Genomic DNA, 13,291 nt, shown 5'->3' on the forward strand with positions numbered 1-13,291 from the left:
TTATTAATTAGTGATTATTTAAATTTTATTTTTAAATACAAATTAATAATTATTAAATGTAGTTGTTTAAAGTTAATTGGTTAGAAATTATTTATTAGCAATACATATATATATATATATATATATATATATATTATATTATTATTTGTAGAATTCAAGAGGCACTAAAATACTAAATTATTTCTAAAACAACACTTTACTACAATGAGAATCCTTTTATATAATAGTAAGTTAATGTTTTACTATAAGGAGGGGACGTGTTGAGGAATATCCTTGTCCTATAATCATATTGCATATAAAACTTGTTCTATGGAAAAATTTTGATTGCCAAATAGGAAATAAAAAACTCATGGCTATGAACAACGTGCCACATTCCTTAACAATGTTGACTATTGGATTGGTTATTTGTTTTACCATTGCTCATGATTCTATTCCTAAACATCTTCAAATATCATCTTATTATACAGCTTCAGAGGATCTAACTGTGTGTTTAGATGAGTGCGAAAAACGCTTTTTAAAGGATTATCCGAAATCATTGGACGCATGCAAGAAGAGATGTCGCGAAAAGCACGCTAGACAAAACACCAATAGTATGTGTCTAAGCTATTGTCAATACTTTTTAATTTTTGTAAGTAATTTTGAATTTAGATTTTTATATCATCTTATTATATGAATATTTTATATGATCAATTATATATTACTATGCTAGTACTCTTCGTGACTATATAGAGCTTAATGAATCACGAGAATATCTATGGAATACACCTATAATACTTGGAAGTTATCATGATAAAATTTGTAACAAATTATTCAAACATTTATTTGAGTTTTGAATCAGTTTTATTACTTTATTTTTTGTTACCCACGGAACCTTCCAGTCCTCTGTTTCAGTCTTTTAGATTTAATCTTTATTTAAGAATTTGTCATTAATCAATAAATGACTGTATGTATAAGGCAGAATTCAAATTCTTAATATTTATTTAATTGAACTAGTTAGCTAATTACTAGACTAACTAAAGTTGGTTATCTGTCTTATTACGTTAGATTTTATGTTTAGTTTCTATGTTTTATATATATGGTTTAGGTTTGGGTTTGTAATAATAAGGGCTACAAACTGTTGATGATTTGGGTGGTTATTTATTTTTTGTTGTTGAATCCATGATGCTATTTTTGAAAAGTCTCATACTCCATCTTATTATACTACAGCTGAGAATAGGAAGAAGTGTATTCAACATTGCAGAGTATTGTATTCAGATCCAGAGGAATTTCAAGTTTGTAGACAGGACTGCCTTAGTCGGTTCCCGAAAACATATGGTAACCAAAATATTATAACTTATTGTGAATATTTATTTGGATGTTGTGAATCTTTTTTAGCTTAAAATATCTTATGCATATGTGATGTGATAAATTCTTCATTGCTTTGTGATTGTTAGAAGATTAAATTATTGAGATAATATCTAAGGAATTCATCTATGATAAAAGTACAATATTCAAAGAGAAATTTGAGCAAATCATGATACTTAGAAGTCATTCAAATAATGTATGTATAAAGCAATATTTCAAAATTTCATTTTTGACTTTTTTCCCCCCCTTTTTCTTCCACTAGATCTAGATGTCATGTGTGGTTTCTGAAAAGCTATACTAGCCCTACCATTAGTATTAGAACTAAGGTGGATCTTAATACACTATACACCTATAGTAATGATGGTTATACTCATGGGCGGAGCTAGATAAAATATTAGAGGGGTCAAAAATATTTATACAATAAAATAAGACTAAAATAAAATTTTAAAGAGGATTAAATTAAAATTTACATATAATTTACATGTAAAAAATTAAAATTAGAGGAATCATTGTCCCTTTCCTACCACCTGACTCTGTCCCTGGTTATAATAACTATAAAAATGTTATTAAATTAAAATTATAGTTTTGTTTATATTTTGGTAATATTTTTTAATAATATTTTTTTAAAATATAATTAAATAATAAAAAATATTATAATAATAATAATAATAATAATAATAATAATAATAATAATAAACTCAAAAATACTCCTCAAATATTTAAACTTTAACAAAAATTTTTCTAAAAGATAAAAACTACACAAATATTGTCAAAAGATTTAAAATATGATAAAATAACCAGATGTGAAGGAAATTCATCTCTGTTAATGAAACAAATAAGATGCAAATAGTATCTGCAAACTTCACCCTACTTCACGTCTTGTCACTTTTATCATATTTTTAATCCTTTAATTTCGAGATTGTTTGTCATTTTTACATTTTGAAATTATTTTTATTGCTGTTTAAATCTTTGGGAAACAATTTTTGTTAGTTTTAATAATAAAGAATTAATTAGATATCAAAGAACGTGAGAGATTGGAGTTTAAGCCCTTGATATAAAATTATCTCCGTTGCAACCAAATACATTTTTTATTTGAAAGGTTGGATTTTGATTCTCTAAATTTTGAAATTTATTTTAGAGGATAAAGTATGATTTATCATTATTTATTTTATAGGTAGAATTAAGAGAAAACATGAGAGAGAAATATTCAATAGTGAGATATCTCACTTTATTCTCTAAAGTAAGAATCTAAAATTTAGAGGATCTAAATTCTGAAATGTTTGCATACATGGAATTAACGTTCCACAAAAATTATAGAGTCAACATAATTTATTATTTTTAATTAGTATTTTTAGTTATTAATTTATTTTTTTAGTCTAATAATCTAATAACATATTTTTAGTCCATATTTTTAAAAATTATTGACTAGCTATTGGTCAAAAATAATAAATTGTTGATCCTTTAACATTTTTCATTAACATTCGCTATAGTATCTTATTTACATTAGATTCAACAAGTATCTTATTTACATTAGATTCAACAAAATGAAGAATTATAACTTTTTGATACATAAAGCTAATGAATTGTGATAATGAAATTGATTAATCGGTAGTTAAGAGAATGGGGGTTGAATCTTAACCCATTTTTGCTGAATATTAATTTCTGACTTTAAGAAAAATTTCAAAAGATATTTCTGCTTTTTGTCTTGTGTTGTGTTGAGAGACACTTTTGTTTTGTCTCGTGCCGAGTTGAGAGATATTTTTATTTTTGTCTCCTGATGAACAGAACCAGAAAAAGGGCAGAGAAGAGAGAATCACATCAAGAAGTATCCTGGTTCAACTGCTAAGTGCAATGCAGCCTACATCCAATCTCCATCACAACAATAATGAAATTTCACTATCTTTTACAAGATTACAAACACCAATTCTTTCCCTAGGATCTACCCAATCTTATCAGGGATAAACCTAGATTCTACACCCAATCTGAATTTAATTAGGACTCAAAACATAGCTTTCAACCGCAAAGTGCTAACTTAACTTGTAAGGAAATTCCCACAGGATCATGACACACAACAGAAAGATGTACAAAGAAACTCTGAGACATCTATGACTTTTTCTCTAATATTGATCATTGCCTTTTTTCACTCACTGGCTTTTTCTTACAAATCTCACCATGTTTGCCTTTTACTATGAGACTCAGACAGATAATACAAAGAAAAAGAAAACAAAATGAACAACATTGAAGGAGAAGAACTCAGGAAGCTTGGGTAGCTATGAGAATTCTGTGCTTTTCACTTTCTCTCCTTGATCTCAACCCTTAGCCGTTCACCCTTATTATAGAAGGGGAATCTTCCAAGGTTGAAACCGGTTCAACCAATCAATTTCTTCTCCAACCCAAAAACAGCTTCGGTTCGGACCGAGAGAAGAGAGAGGAAAAAATCGAAACAAAACCAACATGCATGTACTTCTCTCAACCTTTCTCATCAAGTTCCTTCACTTTGAGCCATTGATCTTGACTTTGGCTCCAAGAAAGAATTCTGACCCTTGATGAACCTCTGATCCTTGACAACTCCTTCCTTTCAATTTTTGCTTCTTCCTATGCGTAGCTTCAGAAACTATCTTCTTTTCTTGATGAATAAAAATGGAAGTGAACTTTTGTATCTGATATCTTCTTCTCTAATAGAGGCAGATTACTTCTATTTTTGGTTTTGAAAATCTTGAAGCTCTTCTTCAAAATCTTGTCTTCAATGGCAAAGATCTTGCCATGCCTTACTTTAGATCTTCCTTCTGAGATGAACTTCACTAGCCTTTCTTCATTCTAGACTTTTTTTGTGACTTCACTTTTCTGATAGCTTACTCTTGCTTCTATCTTCTTCTCTGACAAATGATATGACCGAAAACAAAGAGAGAGAGAGGAGAGAGAGGAGAGAGAAGAGATAAAGCTTTCAACACAATATTAAATCCAATTTAATTTTGAGTTTCAGTTACCTATGTATGCATTCAATTGAATTAAAATTTGAATTCCATTAACCAATGGAGTGGGTAACCGAACCATTCCTCTTCCATTCTTTTCTTCTTTAATTCGGATCAATGATGATGTTGGACCAAGAAAAGATCTTGTTTGGGCTTATCAAAATCTTGGGCCAACTTTGAACTTCTACATAAATCAACATTCAACCACTTATGTTAAACCAAGAGATATGTGGCTTAATTTTGTTTGAAAACCAGAACAGACTTCTAATGACCGGTCCAATCAGAAATTATTTTTCTTTTTCTGCACACTAACAACAACATCAAACAACCAATTTGCAAATAATTTAAACACTTAATTAATTAATATTTTAATAATATTTGATAATCAAATAAATATAATTTAAATTTTTTAAACTTAACAGAAATTTTTTAAGAAATAAATTAACATATAAATAATTGAAGAATTATTTAACGTGAAAAATAATGAGATTGATAGTAGGTGAAGTATATAGATGTTATTTTCTCTATTATCATAAAGGAAAAATTACCGTAAAAGAAAATTAAAAAAAATTAATTATTAAAAAACATGTTCAATACTAAAATTATTTAAAAAATCAAATTTTTTATAATTTTTATAATATTTAAAAAGAAGACGAAAATTTTTTATAAAAAAATAAATATATTTTTAATTATTTTTATTTATTTTTTATAATTTTATATTAATAATTTTTATTTTTTCTAAAATTTTAGTAATTTTTATTATTTTTTATTTTTTTATTTTTGTGATCTTTCATTTTTTTTTCTTATTAACAATAAAAACTTAATATACAAATCCAACAGTTATGAACATCTCAACGGAATAAGAACCATTGTGAAGATTTACATCATTAAAAAAAAATCGTTCCCTAAAAGTAAAATTTACGTAGAAATGATGTTTTTTTAGAATTCTAAGATAGTTATCCTTCACCGCACCAAATAATGGATCATTCTTATAAAACTTTATGGTTTTCATTGTATACTAGAGTGAAACTGAAAATTTCATGCATCTTGAGTTATGTGACTTTTTTCCTTCGATTTATGTTCAATGGTTGCACCATTGCCACATCTAAACATGATTTGTATATTAGGTTTATGTTGTTATACCCAACGAGAGGAGAAAAGGATGAAAGATTACAAAAATAAATAAATAATTAATAAAAATTACTAAATTTTTAGGAAAAATAAAAATTATTAATATAAAGGTTATAAAAAATAAATAAATAAATAACTAAATAATTAAGAATATATTTATTTTTTTATAAAAAAATTTGGTCTTTTCTTTAATATTATAAATATTATAAAATAATTTAGTTCTTTTTAATAATTTTAGTATTATAAATTTTTTTAAGAATTAAATCTTTCTAATAGTTTTTTAGAGTAATTGTTTTTATTATAAAAATATCCAGATATTATTCTCAATCTTTTTACAAGATAGGTTTAGCATTGACATGCGAAACTTATGCGTCAGTAGTTCATTATAAACTACTCTTGAATTAACATTCTCTACAATATCTTCTTTACGTTAGATTCAATGACTAAAGGAAGACTTATATATAACTTTTTGATACATAAAGGCATAAAGCTAGCTATTGAATTGTGGTAATTAATGATTTTTTTTAAGGAAGAATTTAATATATAGCTGGAGAATTTAATGTGAAAAATGATAAGATGCTAGGTTAATTATATAGATGTTATTATATATGTTATCACAAGGTATGTTAAGATTATGGAGAACTTGAGAACCTAGGAGTTACTAGTTCATTATAAACTACTTTAGTCCCTCTTTTAATATATCAAAATAAATTGATAACTACATCTCTTAGACATTGTTTGTTTTCTAGGATTGAAACTTAGATTAAGAAATTAGAGTTGAATATTGTGTTTAGTGATAAAAAAACTAAAACTAAATTTTTAATTTTGGAATGCGAAATTTCAATTCATTCGGTACTTTTAAAAAGTAAAAACATAAGAACTGAAATTTTTAGGAACGCTAATATTTTTCTTTTCAAAAATATTTTATTTAATTTTTTAAATTTTAAATATATTCTTTTAATTTATATTTATCTTAAACTAAATATGATATTAAAATATAATTTAATTTAGTATATTTTATACTAAACATAATACAAAGACTTAATTTAATATTTGTCTTTCAATTTTTTTTAAACTAGTCTTAGTATAAAAAATTAACCATAACTAATATTAAATATAATAATATTAAGAAAAGATTTGTGCCTACATAAAATAAAGTTATAATATAGTAATAATGTTGTTTGTTGAAGTTATTTATTCTACTGTTGATGAATTCCATAACATTAATCCTAAACATTTTTGGGCTCTATCTCTTATTGTATTGCAGCTGAATCTAGAAGAGAGTGTATCGACAAATGTTTGTCACGCTATTGGAACACTCAAACTAAGTTTTTAGAGTGCAGAAAGAAATGCTATGATAAGTACCCGATAACATTAGAATTTTAAGTGTGAAAAAGTTATCTTGAATCTTTTGAAAATTTTATATGACATTTTGAGTTTGTATTAAGAGGATCTAGGTATTAATTGTTCATTATTAGGTACTTCAAACATAATGATTATGTCATAACATATTTTAAATATAATATTGTTAAACTCAACTTTCATTTTATAATTAGTCAATTAATGTGTCCACAAGTTAAACTAAGTTTACTGTTGTAATTGTATTTTATCAAGCAAATTAAAATTAAGAGGGGTATTTTGTCCCTTGGCTATGTGTTCCTCAACTAATTCAAATCATTGAGAATGGGGACAAGAAAAAAAAAAAAGGGGAGAAAAGAATGAAACATTCTCTAATTTAATCATTACATCCCAAACTGAGAGTACTTAGGATGAGCACCTAGCAATCATATTGAACCATGGCATGCATTAGTGAAATGACTCAAAGATTGAGGAGAATGGGATTAAATTGTGCTTCAAAAATTTTTTGAAATAAAACCGAATTTGAAAAAGCTTATCAAGCTCTTGGCTATTAAACAACAAAAACTAAGTTAGATCTAACTGTAAAGAATATGTATGTATAGTTCTTTTTCAAATACTTTGATTTGTGTTATATATAAACACAAAATAGTACTTATGTTACCTTCTTCTATCTCAAACTTCAAATATCTAACATTTTTAAATATTTCTTTTCTTAAATTTTCTGAGACTAAATAATAATTTAGATTATATGAATTTAAGAATTTTAAATATTTTTTTCTCAAGTCTCTTAATTAGATTTAACATTTAATCACTATTATATCATATTACAAATAAACAATATGAATTTTTTTTAAATGAGAATGCTAATAAAATAGTAAAATAATACTTTAATTATTTTGAATATATAATATTTATTCTTTGTTGGTCCTTCTATATTAATTTAAAGGTGATTAAAATATTATTTTACTCATTTTAATCTCATACTATGATAATGTGTGTGAAACACTCACAGCTTTTGAATTCTATAACAATTTATCAAGATATAATCTTAAAGTAGAAGTAATCAGTTTGTTGGTCCTTCTATATTAATTTAAAGGTGATTAAAATATTATTTTATTATTTTATTCATTTTAATCTCATACTATGATAATGTGTGTGAAACACTCACAGCTTTTGAATTCTATAATAATTTATCAAGATATAATCTTAAAGTAGAAATAATCAGTTTGTGTTTGAAAATTTAGCTATATATATATATATATATAAAATAATAAGTCTAAATGACAAATATTAATCTATACAAAGTTATTCTATGTGGAAAAAAGAAAGAATAAAAAATACAAAGAAAATCCTAAACACTTAATAAAATTTTGCACATGTTATTAGTTCTTCTATAATCTTTAGGACTCATACATAACTATATAAGAGAGCCATGTGAAAGTTAAAAAACTATTCTCTGGTCATCGTCGCTTGATTCTTTGAATTAGCTTGAAAGGATACATACTTTTAGCTAGTGGGTACAAACCTTTTTTTCAATTATTCTAGTAAACTAAATAAAAAGTAACGAAAGAGAAAAACTTGCTTTAAATGGTTCAAACTTAATAAGCATGCTCATTTTTGGAGCCAAATATATCTTTATTAGTAGTGCCTTAAAAGATGACAATGGATATCCTTAAAAATGGGAGATCCATCTCTATTTATAAGAATGTCCTTTGTTCCTTTATTTCTGTGAATATCTACGGTTATTATCTTTAAAAAACTTTTAAAAAAAATTAACACAAACTATAATACCGTTCTTGAAAAAATTTAACATAAGGCAACATAATTCAAAGTTTCAAACACAGATCAGGCTAAAACAAAATTACTCAAATAGGACTAAAATCATAACAAATAAACTAAATCAATCTAAAATCTTACTAAAAGATTCAAATCATAATAATTTTTTCTCTGTTAAACTTGTTTTTACAAATAAACACAATTAGATTACGACAATGAAAAAGAAAAAAAGTAATTTTTTAGTCAAGTACTCAAATTGTGATACTTCATATTTCATAAAAAAACATAAACCATGTCATGTTGAAAATAGATTTTTTAATTATTTGGTAAAGTATAATCTTTCACCTTAAATTTTTTAAATGAAATGTGAAAAAAAATATTAAATAATAAAATATCATCATTTTACTAAACAATTAAAAAAAATTAAGAGGATCCACTTTGTATCATATTTTTTATAAATTGCCTATTTGCATAAATTTTATGAATTTTCGTTGAATAGGTACCTCTAACCCTACCCCACATTTCTCAGGTATTTTTGCTTCCTTTTCTGAGTTCTTTCAAACAGTGTCTTTAGCTCTAAGGCTTACAATTGTAACATCTTGGTTTTGACTTTTGACGTGGGTTAACTTAAAAGTTTAGACTTACATTATGATTTTGTATACTAAGTTGAATATTTTGGAATAAATATTACAAAATGAAAAGAGGGTGCAATTATTTGAACCGAAAACATTATTGCTGTGTTGGAGCCACTAATGTTAAATAGCATTTTCACTCGGATTAACAATTTTTCCAATTTTACAAACTTAAACTAAAACTGTTATTTTCTATCAGACATTGGATTATCGTAGATCCCAATAGTAACCATTAAAAATTCCCAAAACAGCGCGGTAATATAGCACCAGTATTTCAAAGTAGCTACTATAGTATCTGATACATATTCGACAATATTTTAGATGAAGTACATATACTACTGTAATGTAAAAGCTTTTGCAATTTATAGTTTTATCATAACTAAAAGAGGAAACTCATTAAAATCAAATAATAAGTGAATTTTAATGTTTACATCAATTTGTACTAATTTAAAATCATTATATTTTATGTTAATTTTACATATTATGATTGTATCGTGTCTTATAATTTTTAATATTAGGCATTCTCGTGACATCATTGTATTGTATATTTGTATCGCATTCATACGTCGTATGTTCATTCATAGGAAGATAGCTAGATAATCTTACTAATATTTACAAGTAAATAAGAGCATTACTTCATAATAGTATATCATAGGACAAATACTGTCATAAGCCAGCACAGGATCCAGTTAGAACACTTAGCAAATAACTACGAAAGCCAAGAAGGTATAGGGTTTAAATGGATACAACCTTGGGCCAAAATTGAGGCCATTGTACAGGGCCAAATTAGGCAACTGATGGGCGGAGTACATGATCCAACTAGGTATCGTCTGCAATAGGGGACATGAATTGCCACATTGCCACTCCTGGACAGCTGATGATAGGAACTAGCTTGTTGTCGGGGACTTGACTTGAGGAGCAAATGTAGCAGGGTTCATAGTAGGAGGTGGTGTGAAAGGTTGTGCATTCATTGATTTCAGCTGCTACTCCAACTTTTCTTTCTTTGCCTTGAGTCTCTGTTTCTCATCACAAAGTTCATTCTTTTCAGCCTGCACATTAAAGAGGAATAGAATTCACGGACAAGTTAGTTTGTGGTGTACATAGTTTATACATGGTGCTAATTTTAAGGTAGAAAACTCAGTCATCTAGACTCCATAAGCTCAATCTTTTCCTGTAGACCCATATTTGAGTCTTTCAACTTCTGGGCTTCGCCCGTTTATACATATACCGACAAGATAATATAAACAGAAAGAGAGAAAGTATGTAGTTTACTTGTCATTAAGCCTATCCTTCGGCAACTTGTCCCTCAATGCCTTGGAGTTAGAAGGAGCACATGACTCAGATCTACCCCTGCAACAGAAAATTAACAAGAAAATCCTCCACTTCTTTTTTATGTGGTTATTCGGAGAGATCTAGTGGAATAGGACTTGTTATTCATATTGCTGCTTTATTGAAAATCCTATTGGGCCTGGTTAGAAAGAGGGGGCACAATAGGTGACTGCCGGGGATTCAGAAAAGTCAGAAGTGCCTAAAGAAATTGCAGGTAATTGGACACTTTGGGTTTTAAACGTTGAAATACAAAAAATACATTCAATACTGACAAAGAACAACGATATCAAGAAAGTAGAAGAAGAAATTGAACTATATAAAGTCTATAGATGGAGTAATGTTATTTAATTGTACTGGAATAAAATACATTATACGTTGAGCAAGATAAATACATACACTGTAATAGACATCTATCAAGTTTTTCAGTACTTATACGTGACTGTTTAATTGGGTCACCACTATGACTACATAAATCAGAAAAACAGCCTTGTCAATTTTGCTAGGCCTCCTTGGCTTCAAAATGGAGCCTAATTCAACAAACCTAACCATTAATCACGAGTCAACTATAGCAACAAATTTAGACATATATACCGATATATACCGACCAGAGTATTTAGGGTGAGTACCTAAGAATCATATGGAACCATAACATGCATTAGTGAAATGACTCGAAGAAAGGGATTGAATTGTGTTTTAGAACAAAAATTTGAAATAAAATCTAGATTTGAGAAAGCTTATCAAGTTCTTGACTATTGAATAACAGAAACCAAGTTGGATCTAACTTTGAACACCTATGTATAGTTCCTTTTCAAATACTTTTATTTGTGGTATATATAAACACAAAATAGCACATACGTTGCCTTTTCAATCTATCACAAACTTTAATTATCTAACAACTTTAAATATTTTTTTCCCAAATTTTCTGAGACTAAATAACAACTTAGATTATATGAATTTAAGAATTTTAAATATTTTTTTCTTAAGCCTCTTAAATTTGGCACCTAATCACTATTATATTACGTTACAAATAAACAATATGAGAAAAAATTCTCTAAAGTGAAAATACTAATAAAGTGATAAATAATACTTTAATCATTTTTGAATTTGTAATAGAAAAACTTTTGGGAGTCTTTTAGTATTTTTTGCCATCATTTGCATAATATAAATACTAAATTATCTTTAACAAATAAATTTTATTAATTATGTATACAAACTCTGAAAAATATGAGTGCAAATTTTATTGATTCATTTGTATAAAATTTTGGTAAATATATATGCAAATTATATGCTTTTTTGTGTGTAAAATGTCTATAAAAATGGTTATAAATGATTGTTAATCAAATACTGGTAAAAAATAATAATATTTACTAGTTATGTAGTATTATTCTTTGTAATATTTATTATTTATTAGTTCTATTCTTTTAATTTAAAGATGATTAAAATATTATTTTATTATTTTACTAATCATCTCACTCTAGAAGAGTTTGATCTCATATTATAATAACGGTTCCGCTACGTTACCAACAGCATATCTGCCAACTTCTGCCAACTCTTATTTATAATTGTGTTTTATAGAAGTGTGTTCATGGATGTGTCTAATAAAAATATCTTTTTTACAGTTGTGTTTAATAGAAGTGTCTTTACAGATATATTTTCTGGATGTGTCTCTTTATATATGTATTTAAAATATATTAATTATTAGACACATCCATGAATACACTTCCATAAAATACAATTATAAATAAGAGTTGGTAGAAATTGGCAGATAATATGATGGTACCCTATACTTTTCCTATAATAATATGTGTAAAACACACAACTTTTGAGTTCTATATCAACTTATCAAGATATAATCTTAAAGTAAAATTATTCCGTTTGTGTTTGAAAATCTAACTCTAGATATATATAATAATAAGTCTAAATGCCAAATATTAATCTATTCTTTTTCGATATACAAAGTTATTCTCTATAAAATAAATAAAAAATACAAAAAGAATGCTAAACACTTAATAAAATTCTGCACATCTCATTAGTTCTTCTAGAATTTTTTGGATTCATACATATAGCAAGTAGAGATGGCAATACCATCCGAACTCTGGTACCCACCCCGTTCCTACCCGCCCCGTACCGAGGCGGGTAATTACCCGTCCCGCACCGAAGCGAGTTTTTAGCGGGACGAGGAGGGGTCGGGTTTAGGTAATACCCGCCCCGCTATATATATAATATATATAATTTTAATATATAATATGTATAATATATGTAAAATAATTAGTAAATAATTAATAATATTGTATCATATTTAAATTTTTACTTTAATTTATGTTATGTATGTGATGATAGTTATATAAATTTTGAAATTTAATTTTATTTATTAGATTTTAATAATTATAGGGGCGGATAGGGGCGGGTACCCGCAGAGGCGGCGGGTTAGGGTTCAGCGTTTTACTATCCGCGGATAGAAACGGGACGAATTCTGTGTGGATTCTTGTACGGCGGAGCGGGAGTAGAGCAAAAATCCGCCCCTACCCGCCCCGTTGCCGCCCCTAATAGCGAGAGTCATGTGAACCTTAAAAAACCATTCTCTAGTCATCATCACTTGATTCTTTGAATTATCTTGAAAGGATACACACTTTTAGTGGTACAAACCTTTTTTCAATCATTGTAGTAAACTAAATAAAAAATAACGAGGGAGAATAACTTAGTTTTAAATGGTTCAAATGCTTAATAAGCAAGATTACCCAAACAAGA

At 27.1% G+C, this 13,291-nt stretch overlaps 1 long non-coding RNA gene and 1 other non-coding gene across 2 annotated transcripts; one reads left to right on the forward strand and one right to left on the reverse strand.

Moving 5' to 3' along the window:
• The first annotated feature begins 273 nt into the window (after positions 1–273).
• Positions 274–6,999, forward strand: LOC112737824 (uncharacterized). The gene is made up of 3 exons (XR_011869512.1): positions 274–590; positions 1,207–1,314; positions 6,715–6,999. It is a non-coding gene; the product is annotated as an uncharacterized protein (transcript).
• A 2,806-nt stretch (positions 7,000–9,805) lies between these two features.
• Positions 9,806–11,208, reverse strand: LOC112735837 (uncharacterized). The gene is made up of 2 exons (XR_003168567.3): positions 10,487–11,208; positions 9,806–10,263 (listed from the first exon to the last, which is right to left on the reverse strand). It is a non-coding gene; the product is annotated as an uncharacterized lncRNA (long non-coding RNA).
• Between the last annotated feature and the right edge of the window lie 2,083 nt (positions 11,209–13,291).

Source organism: Arachis hypogaea, chromosome 13 (genome assembly GCF_003086295.3).
Source record: "Arachis hypogaea cultivar Tifrunner chromosome 13, arahy.Tifrunner.gnm2.J5K5, whole genome shotgun sequence".
NCBI classification, from domain to species: domain Eukaryota; kingdom Viridiplantae; phylum Streptophyta; class Magnoliopsida; order Fabales; family Fabaceae; genus Arachis; species Arachis hypogaea.